Source organism: Macrobrachium nipponense, chromosome 37 (assembly GCF_015104395.2).
Source record: "Macrobrachium nipponense isolate FS-2020 chromosome 37, ASM1510439v2, whole genome shotgun sequence".
Classification (NCBI taxonomy): Eukaryota; Metazoa; Arthropoda; class Malacostraca; order Decapoda; family Palaemonidae; genus Macrobrachium; species Macrobrachium nipponense.
In genome coordinates, this window is record NC_061097.1 from 49,318,872 (window position 1) to 49,345,601 (window position 26,730).

Genomic DNA, 26,730 nt, shown 5'->3' on the forward strand with positions numbered 1-26,730 from the left:
GCACTATGAATCAATTGTTAGGAGACAGTAAAAATTAAGATGGAAGAGAGCGAATAAGAACAGATACACACACCATAGTCTATATTAAACCTTGACCCTTAGTAGCCAGGCTAAAATTCAATAAGAACACCCAAAGCCAAGGAAACTTTGCGGTCAGCCAATCTAGAAAAAAACATCAATGGAAAGAGGAAGATATGCAAATGAACAAGGTGTAAGAAAAATATTAAAACATTTTCCTAACCTTCCACTAAAAGTTGAAAAAGACTATTTACAACTCTTTGTGGGGCCTATTTTACAAGACAATCCTAAATTTTACAAAGTTATAAGTTTCTAATAAATTTATTTTATTTTGTAAAATTATAATTATATAGCTCACATAATATCAAAACAGATAAGAACTAAAATTAGTAAAAAAATTTGAGTATATGTGGTAAAATATTTATATAAATTTACTGTGATTGAAGATGCAGTAACCATTTTGGATTATACGTTTCTAATATTTCTTAGCACTTTTCTTTGCAATATTACAACTATAAATAACAATTATAACTGATGTCATAAAAGATAAGAACTAAAATCCAACAGCAATCCCTGGGCATATTTATGAGTAAATATATAAGAAGACATTATGTGAGAGAGGCAGTACATGATCCCTTGAAATTTAGATCACAACTAGCTCATGAGCTGCCACCTTCTTGATCTTAGCCGGTCTAAAAGTTGGCATTAGTCAATTTATGGGTTATAAAACCAATGGAAACTCTTCCCCACCTGATTCCTTCAAATCGATGGTGTGTAATATTGATGCTCACCATTAGTTTATCTGTCCAACACTCAAAACCTTTTATTGTGACTCATATGAGGGTATCCATGAAGGGTTAAGATCCAGCCTAAAAAAACAACTTGCAGCACCCCAGGCTGGGCAAACTTCGAGGTCGGCCATTTCAAGAAAAAACACATCAATGGAAAGAGGAAGACTTGCAAATGCACATCGGTAAGAAAAATAATTTCTAAAAAATTTTCCCTACCTTCCATGGGGAGTCAAAAGTGACTACTATTTACAACTGCTTTTTTGGCCATTTTTACAAGACAATTGTCAGTTTCACCAAGCTATAGAAAAGCCATTTTTACAAGACAATTGTCAGTTTCACCAAGCTATACATGCTTTTTCTAATACTTTAATTTTATTTTGTAAAATCATCATTACGGCTCATACAATATCATAACAGATAAGATCTAAATCCGTAACAAATTTTGGGTATATTTGTCATAAAATATTTACATAAATTTACCGAGATTGGGATGCAGTAACTTTTGGATTATACATCATTTTTCTGATATTTCTTTGCAAAATTACATTTTAAAAGGACATACTAAAACCAACAGCAACCCCTGGGTATATTAATGAGCACATAAATAAAAAAAATTTAAATCTTGGGAGGAAAAACACATGCCCATTTGAAGTCATGATCACAACTTTCTGCCTGATAAAATATAAAACATTATTTACCTTACTTTATATTTAAAAAATTATATGAAAATATTCTTATTGTATATGAGGTGTGTAGTGTGAAAGTGGTCTAACCCGCTAGATGTTAGTTTTGAGTAATGAGCTGTCAAAGTTTATTACTAATCACTACATAATAAAGTAACAATAGGATAATCTAGCACAGCTGGAAACCGGGTGGAAGCTGGTCACTGACCAGGCTTGGTACCTCATGACGCATTAGTCTTTCCTTGACATCCTTGAGGGGTACTACTTGCTTTTGCACTCTCCTTCTCAAGCCAGTTCCTTTGTTAGCCCGTGATTTCTTTGTCTTTGTTAGCCCGTGATTTCTTTGTCTTTCAGTGTAAGTTCTAGGCCCGCCAACGATGTGTCCGGGGGCATTCAAGGATTTCCATACCAAAGGTTTTTGGTATCTTCCATTACTAAACCACCATAACACTTGCAGTAAGTGCCATTCTAATATAGGTATTATCACTAACCCTTGCCCGGAGTGTCGTTCCTGGCCTGTGTCGCAGTGGAAGGCTTTCTACAAGAAGAGGGAGCACCACAGAGTATCTACTTGTCCCTCTTAGGAAGGTTTCTCAGTTCCTCAACTGGACAGCTTGGCGTCCCCTACAAGAAATTTTCCCTCTGCTTCTTTTGATACCCTGACTCCTTCCTTTTCTTACATCAATTCATCTTTGAAAGTATCAGGAGTTACACAGGATGATTTTGTGTATAATGTGGCCCCATTTAGGTTAATCCTTCATAACTCTGAGTTTTTAAGTTTTCAATTTTTTTTTGGCTAGAGTCAAAGATTTTATTTACCCCCACAACTAATTTTTTCCCAGAAATTCATGGTTTTAGGTTTATTTTTAAAGATTTTATGGAATAGGAAGTGTTCTGTGAAAAAAAAAAAATGGTTGCTGAACCTAATTCCTGATTTTATATGAATTTTGAAATAAATATTTTATTCTTATCATTGCTGAGCCTTAAAAAATATTGCTTTACATTATCATCATCCACATTTACCTTGGACATTGCCAACAGTACCCAGAACTCAGAGAGAGAGAGAGAGAAGAGAGAGAGAGAGAGAGAGAGAGAGAGAGAGAGAGAGAGAGAGAGAGAGAGAGAGAGAGAGAGATTCTCGATTCCCATTATCAAATCTATCCCACCGAGGGGACTATGGAGTAACATTCCTGTCACTTTAAGGATCAACAGCAATCTTGCCCTCCGCACTTAGAACATAACGAATGAGGATTAACTGCTAGCGGACAAAATTTTACCACATCTCTTTCCTTTTCACATAATACCCAGGCACTTACGGGAAACAGGTCTCTTTGAAATTTTCATGATGGGAGAGAACACAAAAACACTAATGCACAACACTCTTCATTTAACTTACAAAAGCTTCCAAAAACACAGTACATCCAAGGAAACAAGTCACGAGTCAAACACAGCAAACATGCCTAAACCCAACGACGGCTAGAACAAAATGAGAGAGAGAGAGAGAGAGAGAGAGAGAGAGAGAGAGAGAGAGAGAGAGAGAGAGAGAGAGAGAGAGAGAGAGAGGAAAAAAAAAAAAAAAAAAAAAAAAAAAACGAGTAAAATAAAAGAATGAAAAACGCTTGTCTACTAGGGTTTAAAGTCCATGAGAAAGCAGTCCGAGGCGGTGTGGCTGACAACAATACTTGAGGTGCGCTCCGACTGGCCAAGCAGAGGGGTGTGGTATGGTCTTACTATAGCACAATATAAAACACAGGATATAAAACACAGGATATGTATCCTACATTCTTACCTGACTTTGCTAATTGGTTCATGTAGGCCATGAGGGAGAAGTTCTCTTATCTTTGCCTTAGCATATTCCGGGCACTCTGGTAAACGGAACTGAGAAAAGAAATACGTAATAGTACTCAAACAAACAATTTTTTTTGTATCAAAACATCCAACCAATGAAATTTCCTAAAACAATACTGTAATATAGTACATGGCCAAAATGATATTGTTATGACACAATAAAGTTTCATAAATACTTACCTGGCAGATATATACTTAGCTAAGACTCCGTCGTCCCCGACAGAAATTCAAATTTCGCGCCACTCACTACAGGTAGGTCAGGTGATCTACCGGCCTGCCCTGGGCGGCAGGACTAGGAAGACATTCCCGTTTTCTATCATATTTTCTCTCTTCCACCTGTCTGCTGGGGAGGCTGGGTGGGCCATAATCGTATATATCTGCCAGGTAAGTATGTACTATGAAACTTTATTGTATCATAACAATATAATTTTCATACAATCAACTTACCTGTCAGATATATACTTAGCTGATTGGCACCCTTTGGTGGAGGGTAAGAGACAGCTACTTATGGAATAGACAGGTAAACAACATATGTTGTAGGTATATATAAAACCTTGGTTCCTACCTGATAGGTGGTAGACTTCGTGGGTGTTTGCCCAGTAGTCTGCATCACCTCATGAAACTTTAGCGAGATATATGATCTATGGCCAAGAGTTCTTGTGGGTCTGCCGATGGGGTCTTATCGCTTACTCGGCAGAGCCTGAAAGGACTTTGTCAATAGGTGCTGACCACTTATATGACAATACACCTTATGAAGGAGCATACAACCAATCCCGACCACCTGATCCTAACCACATGTTAGAAATAAAGATTGTTCCAAGTTATCCCCCGAACTCTTCACAACAACCATAACTCAAAAAGCACAATACTACGCACACATCATAAATTTAAAAAAAAAAAAATTATACTCATCTAATAAGATATCACAAGAGTTTCTTACTGAACAACAGTGACTGGCCGCCCGTGCGCACCAAGTCCTTTTTGTTGAACCCTTTTAAACGCCGAATAAAGCGTGTAAAAAAAAAAAAAAATGTCTCCCGTGTGCCGGAGGTGTTCAGAGTGAGCGCCGGAAGCGGAAAAAATATTTTTTTTCAAAAAATCAGAGCCCGCTTAGTTTTCAAGATTAAGAGTTCATTTTTGGCTCCTTTTTTTGTCATTGGCTGAAGTTTTAGTATGCAACCATCAGAAATGAAAAAAATTATCATTATCATATATAAATAATGCGATATATGATAAGGCGCAAAAACGAAATTTCATATATAATTGTAAAAATCAAATCGCGGCTCGTGCGTTAAAAACGGTTTAAAGGTTGTAACGAGTTACTTCTTTTTTTCGTTGTAATGTACACTAAATTGCAATCATTTGGTTTGGTATATAACACCATCGTAAAACGATAAAAGCAACACAGAGAAAATCTTATCACAAATAATGCAATGTGAATTGCGTAACCGATACCGGAACGTAAACAGATATTTGTTTTTTTGTCAAAAATTCCACCAATAAATCTAAATTTATGTCCTAGAGACCTTCCCAATTTCTTTCCAAAATGAAGGACAAATGATTGAATTTATTACTATACTGTAAGAATATAGCTTAGCAAATTGCCAGTTTTCGACCATATCTGACTAGGTAAAGTTGACCGAATGGTCGAATTTTTTGTATATATTTTTTTTAAATTATGCCAATTATTTCGGGAAAAATAGAAAATGCTACAACCTTCAAATATTTTTCGTTTTATTTATAATGAAATTGCGCACATTTTCACAGCTATGATAAAACCTCTATGAAATGGCCTAATATGAAACGGAGCAAATATTCCGGAGAATGGAAACGTACGCATTTCGGAGATTTGTGGCGGAGAATACGCCGCGGCGGAAAGGGAAATAAAGATTTTTTTTAAAAAATTCCACCATAAATATCTAAATATTGTGCCTAGAGACTTAGGGAATTTGTTTCAAAGCTGAAGATAAATGGTCATGAATTATTACTAGACTGTAAGAGTTTTGTTTAGGCTATACAATTGCGTTTTTTCGACCATTTCGGGTAGAGGTTGAAACAGTTGACCCGAACCATGGTTTTTTTTTTTCTATTTATCGTGATTTTATATGCAGATAATTTCAAAAATTGAGAAAAGAAGCTACAACCTTCAAGTTATTTATTTTTTTGTTTTATTCTTGTACATGAAAATTGCGCACATTTTCATCTATAAAACTTTATGTAACGGCTAATTTAAAATGGTGGCAAAACATTACCACAATCGCACGGTAATGATTTTTTCGGAATCGGAAGAGTTACGCGCGGATGTAAAGAAAAAATGGTTATTTTTTTCATAAATTCACCAATAAAATCGAAATATTTGTGCTAGAGACTTTCCAATTTGTTGCAAATTGAAGGTCAAATGGCTTTGAATCTTACTTAGAATATAAGCGGTTTAGCTTACAATTGCGATTTTCGCCATTTCGGTAATAGGAGAGTCAAGTTGGACCGAAGTTTGAAAATTTGTCACTTATCTTTTTAAATGTGAAATTTTTATTTCAAAATTGATAAAAAGCGTACAACCATGGGTATTTTTTAGTTGTATTGTGCGTGAAAGAATTGGCGCACATTTTCATATATAAAAACTTTATGTAACGGCTAATTTAAAATGGTTTAGTTGCAAACATTACCACAATCCGCCGGACGTTAAGGAAAAAAGTTTTTTCATTACATTCAAATTCCCATAAATCGAAATACTGTGCTAGAGACTTTCCAATTAGTTGCAAAATTAAGTTTAACTGATTGAAATTAATTAAACTAAATATTAGAGTTTTTAGCTTACAATTGCGTTTTTCGACCATTTCGATAGAGTTCAAAGTTGACCGGAAGGTTTGAAATTTTTTGGCACTTATCGTTATTTATAAAAAATAAAATATTCTCAAAACTGATAAAATAAGCTAAACATGATGTATTTTTTTTGTTTTTTTTGTTTATTTCTTCATAAAAAGTAAATGGGCACCTTTTTCATATATAATACTCCATGTAACCGGCTAATTTAAAATAAAAATGGTTACAAAAAAGTTATGTCAAAAGTGACGAAATAATTTAATTTCCGGAGATGTGTCACAGATACTTTTTAGGGTGCGGCAACGAAAGAAATTCGCAGCTTTCGCGGCTTGCATAACGATTGTAAACAAAACAAACACCTTGATCCGTGAACTACCCAGGCATCCCCCAAGGGCTCGTGATTCAAGAGTTTTGGACTCGGTAGGCCTCCTAAAAGTATTTTTCCGCTAATTTAAAAAAAACTTTTGTATTGTCCGACGTAAAATACGTTGGCCCTGGTCGGCACCCGGAGAGACAAAAAATGTTCGACGTAAAATACGTGCCAGTCGGCGTTTAAAGGGTTTAGAAGAGACTCTAGAACATATCTAAAAAGAAGGTAAGTATAATACGTTAAGGATTGGTTGGTTGGCTCCCATACCCAGGATCGTATCCGCCTACAATCGCAAAGGACCCAGAGAAAAAACATTTTTCTCATAGGTCACACGAACGTCTCTCAAGTGAATGAGATGCAAATACTGAGGTGCGATCTCCAAAAATGTCGTATCTAAGAATGGTTTTTTAAGATGACGTATTCTTTTTGAAAACAAGAGGGAGAACGTTGCTAACTGCTCTCAACTTCATGAGCTTTCACTCTTCAACAGTCAAAAACTCTTTTCGTCAGGACAGATCTTATTGCGCGTCTGTAATGACGTTTCTCACAAAGAATTGCAAGAGGATTCCTTGGACATCAGTCTTGTGGGTGGTCCTTTTAAACCGTCGCACCAAAGAACCTTGTCTGAGCCCCCCATCTCGGTGTTTTCTCTGAAGGTAAAGAACTTTAGAGCTCTTAACAGGACATAGAAACCTTTCTGGGCTTCTCTGCCTACCGGAGACTCGATAAGCCCTTTGAACCCTCGCAATGGACTTTAGGGCCAGGGTGATTGCGTGGGATTCTCGGTTTTTAGCTAAAAAACCAGGGTTTTAAACGAGCAAATAGCTTTGGTCTCCCTTGAATCCTACTCTATCCTCCATAGCAAGTGTAAATTCACTAATTCTCTTTGCCGTAGCTAAAGATAATAGGAATAAGCAATTTCCTAGTGATGTCCCAAAACGAATGCCAGCTGAGGATGTTCGAACCCTTTCGGATGACAGGGTAAATTGAGTACTGCATCTAGGTTCCAGTTAGGAGGAACCGGTTCCTTTAACGACTTCATAGTCTCAAAGGATTTCTTATGAGATCATGGATATCCTTGTTTATCTTGCCAGATTCTAATCCTCTATTTCCATGACGACTGCCAGAAAAGCATACATTCTGTATCCCTTTATTGTGGATACAGATAAAGACGATTGATTCGCTCTCAGGAATAGTCAGGAAAATACCGGCAATTTCCGCTACAGAGGTAGGTGGAGGAGGGACAACTTCGGGGTCTTTAATCTGGCACCAACCTTCTAAAAATAAAAACCTCCCACTTGGACCTGAATTATACTTGTCTAGTTGGAGGTTCTGCGGGCTCTCGCGATCGGGCGCTTGCAACTTTATGATAAAAACCCTCCCTCGCTCTGCTGAGTCTTTCGATAGTCGAAAGGCCAGTCAGAGCGAGAGCGGGGAGGTTTTTGATACCTTCTGGGAAGTTGGGTTGGTTTTGAGGGAAGATACATCCTTCTTGGGAGGGATCTGGGGAAAATCTACCATCCACCCCCTCCACCACCTCCCGTGAACCAGTCTTGTGCCGGCCAAAAGGGGGCCTATCAATGTTCATCCTTCGTCCCCTTTGAAGCCACAAATTTTTTCAGAACTAGTCCCAGGATTTTGAAAGGAGGAAAAGCGTAGACGTCTATGTGAGACCAGTCTAGTAGGAAGGCGTCGACTATCAGAGCTCTGGGGTGGTCTTCCACGACCAAGCAAAAGACTCCCAGCCTTTTGGAGAGGAAACGTGGCGAAGAGATCCACATGAGGAGTCCCCCCAAAGAGACCAAAGATCTTGACACACATCTTTGTGTAGGGTCCACTCTGTGTGAAGGACCTGGTTCCTCCTGCTGAGCCTGTCCGCCCTCACATTCCTTTCTCCCTGAACGAACCTTGTAAGCAGGGAGATGTTCCTCTGGGACGTCCAAAGCAGAAGATCTCTTGCAAGTTCGTAGAGGAACAAGGAGTGAGTCCCTCCTTGTTTCCGAATGTAGGCAAGTGCTGTGGTGTTGTCCACATTTACTTGAACTACTTTGTTTGAAACAAGAGGTTCTAGACTCTTCAGAGCCAGGTGTACGGCGAAGAGCTCTTTAAAGTTAATGTGCCAAGACACCTGTGCTGCTTCCCAGGTGCCTGACACTTCCTTCGAGCCTAATGTTGCTCCCCAACCTTTCTCAGACGCGTCGGAGTACAACACTAGGTTTGGGTTCTGGATTCTCAGGGAGATTCCTTTGTTCTCCTTCAGAGGGGGCAATCACCATTCCAAGTGCGGTCTCATCTCCACTGGAAAGATGTCCGGTCTTCCAACTCCAAGACCTCTTGAGGAAGAATTGAAGTGGACGTATATGAAGTCTTCCTAGTGGGAAGAACTGTTCGAGCGAGGAAAGGGTCCTTAGAAGGCTCAGCCATTACCTCGCCGAAGTCTGTTCCTTCCCTAAGAAGAAAGAGACTTTCTGCAAGCCTTTTGCGATTCTCTCTTGCGAAGGAAATGCTCGAAAACCCCGAGAATCCATCTGAATCCCAGATAGACTAAGTTCTGTCTGGGGGTCAGCTGTGACTTCTCGAGGTTTACGAGTAATCCCAACGATCTGATCAGGTTTAGTGTCAACGTAAGGTCCTCCAAACACTGTCTCTCTGATCTGGCCCTGATGAGCCAGTCGTCCAGATACAGAGAGATATTTACACCTTTGAGGTGAAGAAACCTCGCCACATTCTTCATCAGGCTTGTGAAGACCTGAGGAGCTGTGGAAAGGCCGAAACACAAGGCTCTGAACTGAAAGATCCTTCCCCCCGTCATGAAACGGAGGTAATTCTTCGATGAAGGGTGGATCGGGACGTGAAAATAGGCGTCCTGGAGATCCAGAGACACCATCCAATCTCCTTGTCGCATAGCCACAAGGACTGAGGCCGAAGTCTCCATAGAGAACTTCTCCTTCTGAACAAATTTGTTCAGAGCGCTGACGTCTAGTACCGGTCTCCAGCCTCCCGAGGCCTTCGCAACCAGAAAAAGGTGATTGTAAAACCCCGGGGAGTTTTGATCCAGTACTAGTTCTATCGCTCTCTTGTCCCACATCTGATCCACCATCAATCGAAGAGTATCCCTCAGCACAGGATCCTTGTACTTGGCTGACAGTTCCCGCGGAGTTGAAGTCAGGGAGGACTGTCCAGGAAAGGGATAAGATATCCTTTCCTTATCACAGACATTGATGAAGCGTCTGTGTTGATACGTGCCCAGGACTCCACAAATCCCAGGAGCCTGGCACCTACTGGTGTTTGGAGGAGAGAAGCATCACTTTCCCTTCTTAAAGGGACGGAAGGCAGACCTACCTCTCTTCTCAGGAGCCTTCATTCTTGAGGGTGCTCTGGAGGTAGGGCCACCTCGAAAGGGCTGAACCGACATACTCGGTCCTTTCTTTTCCACCGCAGTCGCAGGTTTCTTCTTCCTTGCTGACTGGGTAAGAAGGTCTTGAGTCGCCTTCTCAGTTAATGAACGAGAAATGTCTTTCACTAACTGAGAAGGAAAAAAAACAAAAAAGTCCGATAATGGAGAGTACATTTAGTGCTGCCCTTTGAGAGTGGGAGACTGCTTTAGTCAAAAAAGCACTGAAGACTGTCCTCTTCTTAAGAAGTCCCGCTCCAAATAAAGAGATCTCAAACGAGCCATCCTGTACCGCTTTGTCAATGCATGACAGAATACAGGCGGCCCGCGGTTAACGGCGCAATCACTCAACGGCGAATCGGTTTTATGGCGGTCGTCAAAAATATTCATTAAAAAAATAAGGCATTTTAAAGGTATCTTTACGGCACAAATTTCAGTTAACAGCGCCGCTAGCGCCGTTGTCTAACGAGTTCATACATATGTAGAAATGCCGTTCAGTACCATAAAGGTTATGCAAATTATATTAACAAATTTTATGGAGAGTTATTACGTAGGTATTAGGGTAAAATATATGCCTCTGACGCTGTTCTATGCCGAAAATATCGAGTTACATAAGTGCAAATTTAGCTATGGAAGTGTCGATTCATAATTGTTCATGCTTTTGTTTAAAATGTGTGTGAAAATGTATTATGTGAAAGGCATTTTTATTTCTGTACAGAAATATGATACAAAGGCTGCTTTTGAAACTGCCCTTCATGAAATTCATTGACCAAATACGATGTTTTTTCATGTTCTTTCTGTAAGCCGCCGCCTGCCGCTCTTCCGAAAATATCGATTTTTTCCAAAAAAGTGCAAATTAGCGATCGATCCCGATGTGTCAGATTTCCTATAAATGTTTATGCTTTTATGTTTATGTGTATGAAAAATGTATACGAATAGTATTTTTATTTTCTGTCAGAAAATATTTTTATAAAAAGCAGCTTTTTTGAAACTCCCCTTCACGTTATCGACTACGATGTGTTTTTCAAGTTCGTTCTTGTATGCCGCCGCGGCATACAACGACGAACTGAAAAACACATCGTATCGATAACTTGAAGGGGAGTTTTCAAAAAAAGATGCTTTTTTATCATATTTCTGCACAGAAAAAAAATAAAAATTACCCTTTTATTTGTATACATTTTTCATACACATTTTTAAAACATAAAAGCATATACATTTATATCGACAAATCGATCGCTAATTTGCACTTTTTTTTTGCCGCCGTCTTGCCGCCTCTTACCAAAACTATCGAGTTAGTTTTTTTTAAAAAAAAATGAGTGCAAATTTAGCGATCGATTGTGTCGATTTTTCAAATGTTTATGCTTTTCTGTTTAAATGTGTATGAAAATTATTATTGCGTAAAGGTATTTTCATTGTGTACAGAAATAAGATACAATTAAGGCAGCCTTTGTAACTACTCGCTTCCACGTTGTCAGGGGATGTTTTTCATGTTCGTTCGTTCTTGTCCGCCAGTTCCGAAAAAAAAAATGCATTGTGTTTATTTTATTAAGTATGCATCTTTTCCAAAAATCCTTTAAAAAGTTATTTACATTATTTCACTGTCCAATCCGAATATTGTATGATATTCTCAATATTATTGTCTTTTAAAAAAATACTTACGGCAAACTTAAGCCCGTATTCCGCGGAGCGGCCAATGTTTGTGGTTTGAAATCAGCTGATGAATACGAGTCTGTTTCACCATAACGCAATTCTGAGCGAATGCTCTTGCTTCTAGTTAGCATAAACGAATATTCGATACTTGACTTATACGAGTCAAAGTTATTTTTTCCTTATACATCGTATTTTTAGGTGGAAATATTTATTGAATTGTCTCGTTGTGAATGTGAACTACTATTTTTTTCGTTAACAGATTACGTTGGCGGCATGTTTATTGCGTAAAAAATTACGTGATTCCGTTCGCAATACGTAATCCTTTATATCATCGTAATACGAACTTTACGTTATTTATCTTATATCGGCGTGAAACCAACAGTAAAATGTGTTCTTTCAAGCACAGTAGTTTTGATTAAATGATTTTATCCCAATTTTATCTATGGTTGGTGTGTGATGGCAGACGTTTACTGCAGTTTTATCCTTGTTGCCGATGTACGATAATAGTCATTAGCAGCTTGAACAGTTTTTCTCAGCTTCAGTCATAAGTAGGTTTTAAATTTAACGGTATATTTCCCGATTGATCTTTAATCTATATTGATCTCTGATCTATAGCGAATAAAGTTATTACATTAAGATATCTCAGTTCTATTCTATACATAACGCCATTTATAACAAATACGGTAATGTTGCACTTGTAGTACGATGATCGAAATACAAGCCAAACAGATGTTATCCAGTTCGGGTTGTACTTAGAAAAAAAAAAGTCGTTTTCTCGTTCGTTGTTCATGGTTGTACACGTTCACGCAACGAGTATAACGTTAAAACCATACTTTCATCATTCTCTTTTGCTGTTATTGAAGTTATGTAACTAGAAGATGGATAAAGTTAGGCCATTGTAATTTGATCTCTCATAAAATCGAACTATCGTAAGACTAATGATCGTAACCTGAACACTACAGCTACCTGTACACTTACACTGTATAAACTTTATTATATCTTTACATACTCTAGACACCCACATGTACTGTACAGTAAATTCTATAGTACTATACTGCATAAATATAATTTTACTTATTGCGCCGTTGTGGGATTACGGCCCCTTTGACTGGTCTAGTTTCGAAAGAAGGTGTGCGGCGGCCGTAGGCTTTAAAATCGCTCAGCGTCGAAAATCGCTTGGCGTCGGTGGCCAGGAACGGAACCCCTGCCGCTAACCGAGGGCCGCCTGTACACAGGAGAACTTCTGGGTCGAGTCCTTCTGAATCATGGGCCTTCTTGGACATCACCCCAAAAGGGACCAATCTAAGAAGTTGAAAAACTTCTAATACATGGAAGAGTCCCTTGAGGAGATGATCCAGTTCTGAAATGCCCCAAGTCACACGGGCAGAGTTAAATCCTTGCCTTCGTGACGCATTGACTAAAGTTGAAAAGTCTGCTTCTGCCGAAGACAGAAGAGAAATGCCCATAATCTCTCCCGTCTGATACCAAATGCCCCGTTTACCAGCGAGTCTCGCTGGGGGCATGCAGAAGACCGTTCTGACCAACTCCTCCTTCGAATCCATCCACGAATTCAAAGACTGAAGAGCCCTCTTCATAGAAGTGGCGGGCTTCATTCTTAGAAAAGATGAAGACTTCTTCGCCTTTGCGCTCGAGAATAGAGAGCGCGGAGAAGGAGGAGCGGCAGGGGTTAAATCGTCTCCGTATTCTTCAAGAAGCAAGGCTGTCAATTCTTTGTAGTTAGATAGTCCTTCTCTTCCATGATACTCGTCTTCCAAGTTTTCCTCTAACTCGGGGTCTAGAGGAGCCTCCGTAGACAAATCAGGACGTCTTTCCTTTGGGGGAGACAAACTCCTGATAGGAGAGGGACTAAGGGAATGATAATCCTTCCTTTTCCAAGTTTGAGCTTTGTGGGAAGCTTCCTTCTTGGTTGGCGCCAAAAGCCTAGGCTTCTCCCCATAAAAGGATGACGCCTCGCGCTTGGATGACGCTTCTCGTCCGCCGAGCGTCCTGGCTGACGCCTCGCGCTTGGCTGACTGCTGACGTCTGGATGACGCCTCGCGCCTGGAAGACGTCTCGCTCTCAACTGGCGTCCTGGCTGGCGCCTCGCGCTTATATGACGCTCTGTATGACGCCTCGCGCCTGTAAGACGCCTCACGTCTATCTGTAGTCACGTCTCTGACATAAGGTTCTCTCGATCTCGATCTAGAAACCGAAACCTCTTCAGCATGTTTGGAAGACGAAGCTTCATGTCTGCAATAGAGAGAGGACGAGACTTTTTGATTGGAAGCGAAACGTCCTTCTTACGAGGAGGATCTCTCGCTAAAACTCCCACCAATGAGCTAGCTGTTCTTGTACAGCAAGGAGAATTTTCCTTGAAGCTTCTCCCACTCATCTTCAATCGGGGAGAAGTAGAGGCAAGCGGTCCGCTACGTTCCATGTAGGGAGACGTTGACGTCACCTTCGCCTTTTTGATAGAAGAGGGAGCTTCATCTGAGAAGCGCTCCGGGCTTTAATCCAATTCAGGTTCTCTCAAATGCCGTTTCAGTGGCCTAGAAAGGTCCGAATCCTTCCACCCTCGTTTAGGTGAAGGAGAGGGATAGGAAGAGAAACACTCTCGCAGGACGCTTTTTATATAGCGGCCCTGAGCAGCCTGAATCGAAACAGAGCCTGCTGAAGGGACGTCTGACCGTTGGGGATTCCCATGACCTCCTTAATGCTTTCGACTTTCCTTCTCCTCTGGGCATGGGAGCTTGGAAGAGGTCTAGGCCTGGGAGCGTCGCAGGGACGATCAAACGCCCCCTCCACAACACTGGGAGCACTCACTTCACTGAACATTTCACCTTCACTAATCCTTACCTTGTAAGACCGCCATTTTGGACTTCATCTTATGGATAGTAGCCTTCAGATCGGCGATTTCAGAGGCCGATTCTGAAAGTAAAGCTTGTGAAGTCGACATAGAGGGAGAATCAAAATCATCAAGGTTAGAATAGGGTCAATAAAATGCTCAATAGGCCTTGTACTCACTTTTCAAACGTCTAACCCTATCCCTCTCTAACTTCTTCAAATAAGAAGTTAGAGTCTTCCATTCTTCTGCATTTAATCCCTCACATTCATGACAGGTATTAGTAGAAGAACATTCAAACCCCCTACATTTACGACATACAGTGTGAGGATCAACCAAAGACTTCAGTATCCTCACCCTGCAGCCTACATTCACACACATTCTCACACTCACATTTGAGTCAGACATACTGAGAAAAATAAAAAAGCAAGTCCAAATTCAGTCCACAGTAGCGAATGCCAAAAACCACGATCCAGATACATCACCAAAAAGCCGAGAAACGATGATCAAAAGGTTGAAATAAGAATCTAAGTCAGGAGGTAATAACAACAATGTTTGATACCACCGGCGCAGAGAAAATATGATAGAAAACGGGAATGGTTTCCTAGTCCTGCCGCCCAGGGCAGGCCGGTAGATCACCTGACCTACCTGTACCGAGTGGCGCGAAATTTGAATTTCTGTCGGGGACGACGGAGTCTTAGCTAAGTATATATCTGACAGGTAAGTTGATTGTATGAAAATAAAAACTAACACTACTGTACTACAGTATATGGCCAAAATAAAAACAAAGATAATAAAAAAGGCACAAAAACACTTAAATTTTATGTAATCAACATATTAACTAAAATAACCAAACAATTACAGGAAAATTTTCAAAATACAGTAATAAACTATTTCTAACCTTATCCGAGTCTTGACACCAATGGGCTTCAACATACTGCTTAAGTAGAACTGATGCCAGCTGTCGGATCGGGAGAGGACCATTGCGGTCAAGAGTGAGCTCAACTAAGTGTACACCAAATTCTGACAAAAAAAATATAAATAAATAAAAATTGGATAATAACTACAGTATATTAATCATACTACAACGCAGTTTAATCCAAAATTTTTATTCAATTTAAACTAAAACCCTGAATACCTTCAGATAATCTATCAAGACAAATTATTCAATCACTCAGATCACCATCAAACTGTCCCTGTAATTTCCCTTGCCAAATCTCAGGGCTTTATAGTTTCTAGTAGAATATTATTCACATGAACTGTTTGTTTGTATGTTGCTTTTACGTTGCATGGAACCAGTGGTTATTCAGCAAAGAGACCAACCCAAACCACGTCGAGAGTGAACTTCTACCACCAGAAATATTCATCTCTAACCCCTCAATGGAATGGCCGAGAATCGAACTCGCGGCCACTGGGGTGGTATGCCAACACCATACCGACCACGCCAATGAGGCGCTGAACTATGCAAATGTACAATTGTCAAACTACAGGCAGCCCCCAGTTATCAGTGGACTCCAATTATCAGCGATTCAGTTTTATGGCACTAGTCCGGAGTCATAAAATCAGCGATTTATGATGCCATAATGGACCGAGTTCTGGTTATCAGCGCCATAAGACCCATTATGGTGCCATAAATCGCCGAGTTTCGGCTAACGCCGGTTTTCACTTATCGGCACACCCCCAGGAACGGAACCCATGCCGATAACCGAGGACCACCTGTACTAATGTTGTGATTTATACATTTATTTATCATCTTTCTTGCTTGAACAATTCATGCATTTTTCCCCCCCAAGCAAAATTCTTGGCTTTTCAATGGAGTCCACTTGTTACCAGGGGATCGAGTAAGACTGAATAAGACTGCAGGTTTGCACCAACAATGGTATAAAATTACTAAAATGCATAAACTGTATGAACACTAATTGACTAATATCTTTGGTGAAAAATATCTACCAATAGGACTAGAAAATATGTACAAATAAATTTATGAAAACTTGCTTGCTATAATGTAAATATCGATGTACAAATACTAGCTTTTTACATTGCACATGCATGAATAGTTACTGTGATATGGAGTCTCCACTTGTTACAAGGGGGACTATGAAGACTGAATAAGACTACAGGTTTGCACCAACAATGGTATAAAATTTCTAAAATGCACAAACAATATGAAGACTAACTATCTTTGGTGAAAATTACCTACCAATTGGACTAGTAAATTTGTACACAAACTTATGAAAACTTGCATGCTATAATTGTAAGTTCTTCTTTCCCACCATTATCCCTACATTAAGGGGTCGGTTGCCTGATGCTCCTTCTCCACTGCATTCTACCAAAGGCATCATCCTCTACCAAACCTCTTCTCTCCATATCTTCCTTCACTTTATCTCGCAATCTAACTTCCTGTCTCCCTCTTGATCTTTTTCCTCTAACAGGTTCAACAGATGCCCATACCATCTCAATTGTGACATTCTAATCACCTCAGTAATCTTTATTACACTCTGCTTTTTTTCATCAGTCCATCCGCCTGTGGTGTTTTTGTATGGTAACACTGCGTCCCAGGCTTTAGATAGTAACGCAATGTGTAAGTTTTAGGTAAATAAAAGGATATCTGGGTGTACATTTGCAACTGAAAAGTGTTTTAATAATTTACTGTATGCGAATTACACCGTTAATATTCGAAATAGGATATTATTATAATCGTTCCTCGATAGGTAGGGGGAACAAACAACTGGACTAGCAGATCCAGTTTTCACTGCGTGTGGATCTACCCTCTGAAAAAGTACTTTAACACGTCCTGACACCGGAGATAGGCACCAGTCACGAATCATCGGTGGCGAGAGCAACAGCTTGAGACCTCTACCATCCTTTCGAAGTAAGTATTTTCTCCAAAGATATACCTCCATGACACTTTCAAAATTTTTACTTACAACTCAGAATATTTAGAAGATAGACGACATCTCGATGTTTACGGAGTCGCTTGTGTCAACAAACTTCCCATTTCATGTGCTAAATCCGCACACCACTTGTACCCATAGACACTGGGGCAATTTCTTCACAACAATCGTAAACAATGACACCAACCATGGCTTATCCAAGGCTACAATTTTTTTGGTAGACGAAGAAGAAGAGTGTGCACTAGATCATCATTTAAATAAATAGTTAAAAAGCATTATAAGGTCATGAATTGCATAAATTTTTACATATTCATGATAATTAATTTGAAAATATTTGTTGTTGAAAAAGTAAATAGATTCCTGACTCAAATATCAACAGTTTTACTGTGAACAGTACCTACGGCTTATTCGTGCTCTTCTATTGTTTACCAATGTTGTCAATTGGTTTACCCTCCAAACTGGGTATAAGACGTGCACAAAACCGGCAAAATAAGTGAAATTAGTGTATCTATTTGTAGTATATAAACATACTAGAGCAATTTTATCATTATTGCATTACTATGACTACTAGAATTCATGGAAACAGTTTGTAAATGCATCGGCATATGTGTGAAGCTCCACTTTGGAAATATCTGTAATTTTTCAGGGTTAATTTGGTTGCAAAAAAGGGATAAGAGACATGAATTAAAATAAACCATCTACTCCTCATCCCGTCCATCGCATGTTGCTTTTGCCGCTGCTAACCCAGTTACGTTTTGTGACGATATTGACGGGCTACGTTTGTTCCTTTTTAAAAGTGGCCTTTTAGGTGATTTTAGTGGTCAATATGAACACTGCAAAGAGGGAACAATGAGCCTCGTGAAGCAAGAAGACAGTTTTGTCCCCTAAGTCAGGTTAATGTGGTTCGTTTGGTTAGGTCACAACCTTTGTTACCATACTGGGGGCCCCTGGCCAGGTCAGGGCACAGCACACGCCCCAAGTCAGGTTAGGTTGGTTCATTTAGTTAGGTCACAACCATTGTTACTATACTGGGGGGTCCGGGCCAGGTTAGGGCACTCGCCTCAAGTCAGTTTAGGTTGGTTCGTTTGGTTTAGGCTTTTCTAAAATCTATTACTGCAAGTTTTCAAAACGCGCCAAAACATACACGCGCCATCTTGTTTGTATTCATCCGCCAGTTATCTAGCAGATGATACTCTTGGCCAACTAAACTGTACGCACTCCACATATTTTACTTCACATTATGTTGACAAAACTTCAATCTTTTGAATGGTATGCTTAAAGATGTAATTGTATTCTTGTTTCACCAATTAAATATAGAGTGAATAAGACTGATCCATGTGATGACAATGGATCCACTGCGGTGTTTCCCCCTAGAGGTAACAAAATGTTGTTTTATTGTGCTGATTACAACTACAATCTTGAGTAAGATCAATAAACGTTACATATATACACTTATCTTGTTCAAATTAGCGCTGGGAAGACTCTGAAGGACGTGAGGACCACACGAGTTACGAAAGGGACCGGAGGTGGTTGACGCCATATTGGATTTAAAAACTGGCTTGAAAACATATTTTACAAAGACCTCTCATGCTTAGTTTAGCTCGTATGGCGCTTTCACATGTCAATTATGTTGACAAAACTATAATCTTTTGAATGGTATGCTTAAAGATGTAACTGTATTTTTGTTTCACCAATTAAATATCAAGTGAATAAGGCTGATCCACCTGAGTAGGATGGATCCAAGGCGGTGTTTCCCCGTATGTATGATTCACTCCAGTATATTAAGCTGTCTTGATATCTAACAGGAACTGGATATTGGTACGGCAGCCGTATCCCTGATTGCGATAGATATTGGTGCGGCTGTGAATTGCACATGTGCGAACCCTTGTTTACCGCCTCAGGCATGTCAGTGACAGCAAGAAAATGACAACCTAGCAACATGAACCATGTAATAATACATCAGTTTTTGCTGAAATACAGATGTTTTCAGGTTTCAACAAGCTGAAAAAGGCAATAGACATCTACGAAGAGTCAAACTTACAGAAATTGTATATCTGCAGGTCACGAATGATCGAATCAGCCACGAAAAGAGCTCCGAAGAGGAGATTCAAAGACGATTTGAAGCTTAGCTACTAAGGTAGTGCAGCAGTCAGTAGTGTGTCCAATATGGAAAACCTGCGGTTAACATACGTAGACCTGATTTGGATGATTACTTACGACTGATTAGACCGTTTACCAGAGGATCGACTTTGGTAGTTTTCCTTACCAGGGTAAATCACCACGGCAGGCCAACCCTCATCACGGTGGACGGGTCTTATTCACTCGATATTTAATTGGTGAAACAAGAATACAATTGCAACTCTAAGCATACCATTTAAAAGACTGAAGTTTCGTCAACATAATGTGATATATGAAAGCCCCACACGAACTAAAATAAGCATGTAGAGCTCTTCGTAAAATATGTTTTCAAGGCAGTTTTGAAATCCAATATGGCGGCTACGTTTTTCATGGAAGGTTCTCATCAGTGATGGCCACCATCTTTCCCCAGCCTTCCCAGCACTCATTTGAACAATGTTAGCGTATATATGTAACGTTTATTGATCTTACTCAAGATTTGCAGTTGTAATCAGCACAATAAAACAACATTTTATTTGCCTATATTAGTGAAAGTATGAAACTTGTTATTCCCGGGGTTATGGTTTGAACTGAATTCATTCTTACCTTGTAATCGGTGGTTTTTATCCTTACTGCCATCACAACTGAAACTCCAACAGTGCTTATTTGATTGTTATATACACATTTTGGTCTCAGTTTCACTCCACATTGCTTTAAAACCCGTTGCTGTTGCCTGGTTTCTAATCCTGCGCGCCAAAACACAGTTATGAACAGCAGACGACGACAGACGACGAAACTGCAAAGTTTTATTCCCTAAACTGTTTACTTACTCGTTATTTAGTTTAAATTTACTTTGTTATTTAAAAATTTTGATTTAATTCATGTATATTATCCCTTTTTGCAACCAAATTACCCCGAATAATTACAGATATTTCTAAAGTAGATACAATCAAATGTTTCTAACGTTTTCGTACATCTGGGCTGCCGAAAACCATAGAGGAACGAATACGGATAAGTGCATAGAGGAACGACTACGGAAAAGTGAATTATATATGTTTTTTTTTTTTTGCTTTTTTGTTTTTGCTAGCCACTTTTCATTGATTTAAGTCTATATTAGTATTTTGAATTTCTTTAATAATCGTATGCCAGAAATAAATGTAACCTTTAATGTTTGCATGCTAAGAATGGCAAAACTCATCGTTGCCACATTAGTGGAGGCTTCACACATACGCCGTTCCATTATTATAAACTGTTTCCATGAATTCTAGTTTGTCATAGTAATGCAATAATGATAAAATTGCTTTAATATTTATGTATATATACTTCCAATACATGGCCTAATTTCACCAATTTTCAACGTTTTGTGTGTAGTCTTATACCCAGTTTGGAGGTCAACACATACCGAATGGCAACAGAGAGAGAGAGAGAGAGAGAGAGAGAGAGAGAGAGAGAGAGAGAGAAAGGAAGGCGGAGGAACGAAGAAGAAAGGGATGGCAGTGGAGGGGGGGGGGGGGAGAGAGAGAGGGTAGGTGGAGCTTTATACGCGTGTTCGTATCCATTTCTGCATAATGGAGTTTTTGTCTCTTGGTTGGTAAATAAAGGACAAGTGTCGTTATTCTTTACGATTAGTGATTCACGATACCCTTATTATAAATTACGGCACTGGGTGTAATGCACTATAGCAAAATCTCGTTCTGTTACGAGTGTTCGTTACAGAAATAGGTATTGCCCAAAAACGTGCTTGCACTGTCTCTGAAACCCATAGTAGACATGCTGCTTAGTTGTCAATCAAGGTTTTATAACCAAGTATTTTTTACAAGCTAGCTACTGTATTGAATAAATTTGTATTTTTCTCAGTCAAAACATATGCCCCTCAATGCTAACTTTCCTCTTTTAACGACTTTCTGGTCATTGCAAATTCGGCCCACCTAATTTCTTATGGTGCGAAAACAGAGGCCCAGGGACCGAAAACGATTTGCGTCACACTACGGCGGTAATCCAGCAGTAAAACATCTTCATATATCCAAAAAGTAAATAATAAAAGATATATATGCGCATTACGATTATAACAATTACATGAATAGCTGATAACAATCTGCATGAATAACTGGTAAACTGTTCTGCAAGACAGTTGAGTATATCAATTATTTACAATAGGTACGAAAGTCAAGATGTCGTGACGTCATAATACAAACTTAAAAGAACGTTCTAATTCAGAAAAATAATTACTTAAATTTGAGTCAGAGTCGAGTTACTTTTTCAATAACGAATATTTTCAAATTAATCATCATAAATATGTAAAATATTGATGTTTTACTACTTATTTAAAAATTAGCTAGGAGCACGCTTCTCGTCATCTTCTACCAAGTTTGTTGGTGAGAAATCGTGTTTCGATTGTTGTGATGAAAGTGCTCCAGCGTCTGTGGGTACAAGTGGTGTGCGGATTTATCATAGGAAATGGAAAGTTTGTTGACACAAGCGACTACGTAAACATCGAGATGGCGTCAATCTTCTTGAAACATTTTTATTTTAGTTTGTAAGTAAAAAATTTCTAAAGCGTTTTTGGTGAGATTTCCACTGCCGTGGACGCCATTTTCAGTACCCTCTGTTTAAATCTTAAAATTTGGCCTTAATTTCTAGGCACAGGATATAGGTACGGCAGCCGTATCCCGATCGTGGTAGATATTGGTACGGCAGAGAATTGCGCATGCGTCAATTTCAGACTTCCTGCCGTACAAATAATATAGTGCGGTGAGGATACGGCAGATTCTGTCATTGGTGCCGTATTTGCGCTCTTGACTTGCTGTAGATACGGCAGTTAGCTGTATCCGTTTACCAGTTTGCTAATCGTACTGAATGATGTAAACCAGAGTTCGCTTTTAGGTGGGACAGTCACGCTTTTTGAACATCTGTCCCCCTTTTTTTAGTTAGCAAAATGTCCCTCCCCTCTTTTTTTTGTTTGTTTAGCTTTTGTGAATTTTGTCCCGCTTTTTTGTACTACAAAAACAACACTATCCCGATTTTAATGGAATAATGCTACAATTTGGTTTAACTTTGCCATTTCACTACCTGGTAAATTCTATCGTCTTCTCCGACAGCTGCAATATACCCAATGAAGTAAATTAAAAGAATAATGTTAAGTGTATAACGGCCCTTGCAACTGCCGATGTCGGGCAGAATAAAGGGCCGAGAAAGTCACCAAAGGTACGATGGTAGTGTATATATTTATATATAATCCTCTTTGAATCTCCTCTTCGGAATTCTTTTCAGGGCCGATTCGATCGTTCGTGACCTACGTATATACCATGAATTACCCAATTTTTGAAAGTTTTGAGTCTTCATAGATGTCTATGGCTTTCTTCAGCTCGTTAAAGCCTGAAAACATCTGTTTTTCGGCGAAAACTAATGTATTATTCCGCGGTTCATGCTGTTCCATCACCATTTTTCTTGCTGTCACTGATATGCCCAAAGACAGTACTGTGTCAGTATATAGTCTTTGGATATGTGTGAGGCGGTGAACAAGGGTTCGCGCATGAGCAATTCACTGCCGTACCAATATCTACCGAGATCGGGGTACGGCTGCTGTACCAATATCCAGTTCGTAATTTCTAACTTTGGAGAAAATACTTACTTCGAAAGGAGAGTAGAGCTCTTTAGCTCCGTTTCTCACCAACAACAAGTCGTGACTGATGCCCATCTCGGGTGTCAGGACGCGTTATAATGTACTTTTTCGGAGGGTGGCAAGCGTTGATTGTAGGTGGCCTGGTTGGCCTGCCGTGGTGATCTACCCTACCATGAATACAGCAAAGCACAATTTCTGTGTACTTCAAGCCTCTTTGAATCTCCTCTTCGGAGCTCTTTTCAGGACCAATTCGATCGTTCGTGACCTACGGATATACAATTTCTGGAAGTTTGACTCTTCATAGACATCTATTACTTCTTTCAGCTTGTTGAAACCTGAAAACATCCGTTTTTCGGCGAAAACTGATGCATTATTACACAGTTCAGAGGAAACTCAAAGAAGATTTGAAGTCTGCAGTTAGATTAGTTTAATTTTATTTTTCATTTATAGTCAAAATCTGAGTATGTTTAAGTATTATTGTGATTTTTTATATTTTCATTTTACTGCCAAAATGATTTGGTGCTTTGGTGGTGACAGTATGGTGCTTCACTTTGACATTTCGAATTGAAGATGTTCAGCGAAACAATTCAGTTCCACTATCATTACTACTGTCGCTGATCTTCTAGTGCCGTACCTATAGCTCTTTGCAACAGTGCACGGCAACTGCTGCATGATTAGCAAACTGCTCTACCTACAGCAAGTCAATAGCACAATACAGCACCATGACAGAATCTGACATACCCCCACTGCACTATGTTATTCGAACGGCAGGAAGTCTGAAATTGACGCATGCGCAATTCACTGCCGTACCAATATCTCTCACAATCAGGATACAGCTGCCATACCAATATCCTGTGCCTAACAAATGAAACAAAGTAGGTATTTTAAATCATTCCTAGATAGGTAGTGGCGACCATTACAGGTTTTTGAGGTACGTTATCTGGAACCATCAATATTTCTTTGGGGTCATTACCGTGATGATATTGTCTTTTGTTCATGTTATTACGGTCATCCCCAATGGATTTACACTTGGTAGACAGGCAGCAAATGTGGATACTTGATGGGTTAAAACCTTCGGGGATCATTAAGCTATATAAAAAAGATCATTTTTTGTGATCTTTTCGAGACTTCTTAGTGCAAATTCTAATATATCAACCCTTTTTTTGTTGTGTTATTACCAGGATTCGTTCCAGACTGTTTCACTATCTTAGCCTTACCTAGGTTAACTGTTGGCGCCTGTAATCGACCTCCCGACCTACCAGTCTTGGATAAAACAGTTTAATTTTAACCTTAATTTTGGTTTAACAGATTAGGTTTTAGGTTAGCTATTGCTGACTAGGCATGGCATTTTCGGACGGCCTACGACGACCTACCGTAGGCCTACCGACTTCGTTCATGACCAAGTTCACAACCTCCCGACCTTCCCTGACCACCGGCGTTAGACTCCCACAATAATAAGTCCACATAAGAGCTTTATTTACTCTAAATACCACATCTAAACCCTATACTCGACATGACAATTCCAAGTTAATTAATTCAATTAATTCAGGGGCCTTGACCGTCAAGGACACGCGCACGAACACCCGACCACAGGGCCTTGATAGAGCTTGTTGTCAACAACGATCGCCGAAAGTTGCCCCGATTAAAAGCGTCCTTTGGGCCTCTTCCCAAAGGTAATCTCACCTTCTGTCACTTCCAATACGTGGATCTGTTCTTCAGCTGCTCGGCGGACGTCTGCTTGGGGCGACAGGATATTATTTAGGTTCTCTATCAAGGCCTCTCTTAGGCCGTTGTTCACATCAACACCGGCCATGTTTTCCACAACTCAGACATCACAACACACACACCACTCGGCGGCTCTGTCCCAAGTGAAGCACGCCATGCGCAAGCCGCCTTTCATTTCACTTGATTTTTCGCTATTTTGACGGCCATTCGGGCCTCTTTCGTCATGTAAAGAGGAGATATATATGTATGGTACTATTCTAACACAACATCGCTTATAAACCTTAAAAGATATGCAACAGTAGTCTACAAATGAGTCGCCATGCTCGATATTTTTTTAGCGGGAAACTGGGTCGTTATTTGAAAATCCCATGACTCGTGCTTCCTGTTATAGTCAAAGAACAAGAGTTACAGACTTACATTCTACAAAGATGAGAATGTAATATTCAGACTCTACTATTCGCGTAAAATGTATTTTTAGTCGCCTAAAAAGTTATGCAAATGTAGTCTACAAATGGTCGCCATGCTTGAATTTCTTAGCGGGAAACTAGGTAGTCATTTGAAAATCCCGTGACTCGTGCTTCCTCTTCGTCAGAGAACAAGTGTTACAGAGGTCGTTTCGCTGCGCTTGCCCAGACGGGCAGGTGTAATGGATTTGACATTTGCTTTGTTTAGTGTAGTCCAGTGAAATCGTATACCTGCCCCAACATCTACACGATCTGTGAAAAAGCTTAACGTGTAGTTTTTACATAATTCGCGTATTTTTAAAATTGATAAATAACTAATTAACTAAAACCACTCAATATCACCACGGCGGCAGTGACCCTGGTAGTTGTGACGCTAGATAACTCACAGTCAATCAGTATCACAACTTGTTTTCTTAATAACCTATATGTGAATAACAGCGAAAAAAATCATTTTAAGAGAAAAATACAAAACAAACTCTAGCTACGTCGCAGGGAAATGGTACTATGGCTACGGCACAACCGAAGCTTTTATTATTTTTCAAGAAATTGGCACAAATGTTTTTGTGCTGAAAAATGTTGCTTTGGCCACAAAAGTTATACGAGTTGTATAACAACACTAGTAGTATAATCCTAATATAAAATACAATTGCTGGCTGATGATATTTGGTGGCTGTGTTTAGTCCCACTACAAACAACAATAAATTGAATTTTGAAGTCAGAAAAACTTGGATATTAGATTCAGATATTAGACCTACAAGTATTTTTTTCACAGTCTTAATAGGCTTTGTAACACAATACATCCAAACATATCCATTTTTAACACCAACTGCTGAATATGTTGGTTCTTTTTAACACCAAACAGTCGTGTATACTATAAAACCCTAAAATTCTAGAACTACGGTAAGAGAGACTACATTTCGTGTCTTAAACGTAGGGAAACTTTTACCAGGGCTCAGAACACTCGCGTCAGTTCTCTCTCTCTCTCTCTCTCTCTCTCTCTCTCTCTCTCTCTCTCTCTCTCTCTCTCTCCACTCGCCTAAATCACTGCTGCAGTCACCAGATGCATTCAGAATATTCAAAGAGAGAGAGAACAATCGCAAGACAAATATTTATACTATAAGACCATAATACACACTTCTCAGATCTATTTCAATCATTTTATACCTGTTTAGTGTTCCTGTTAATTTGTCGATTTATTTACTCATTAATTTATTCATTTCTGTCATTAGCACAACCTGATTATTAACGCCAACACATACAACTATATATATATATATATATTATATTATATATATATATATATATATATATATATATAGAGAGAGAGAGAGAGAGAGAGAGAGAGAGAGAGAGAGAGGGAGAGGATAGAGAGAGAGACGAGAGAGAGAGAGAGAGCGAGGGGGGGACGGTGTATGTTTACAGTTCAGACAGGTCTAGCTGAGAATGACGGTATAGAGGTCCCGCATATTCCATTCGATAATCCATCACGTG

General features: G+C 39.4%; 1 pseudogene; it reads right to left on the minus strand.

Annotated features, from left to right (window-relative positions):
• Positions 1-24,931, minus strand: part of LOC135209253 (importin-9-like) — a 45,744-nt pseudogene extending 20,813 nt beyond the window's left edge.
• Between the last annotated feature and the right edge of the window lie 1,799 nt (positions 24,932-26,730).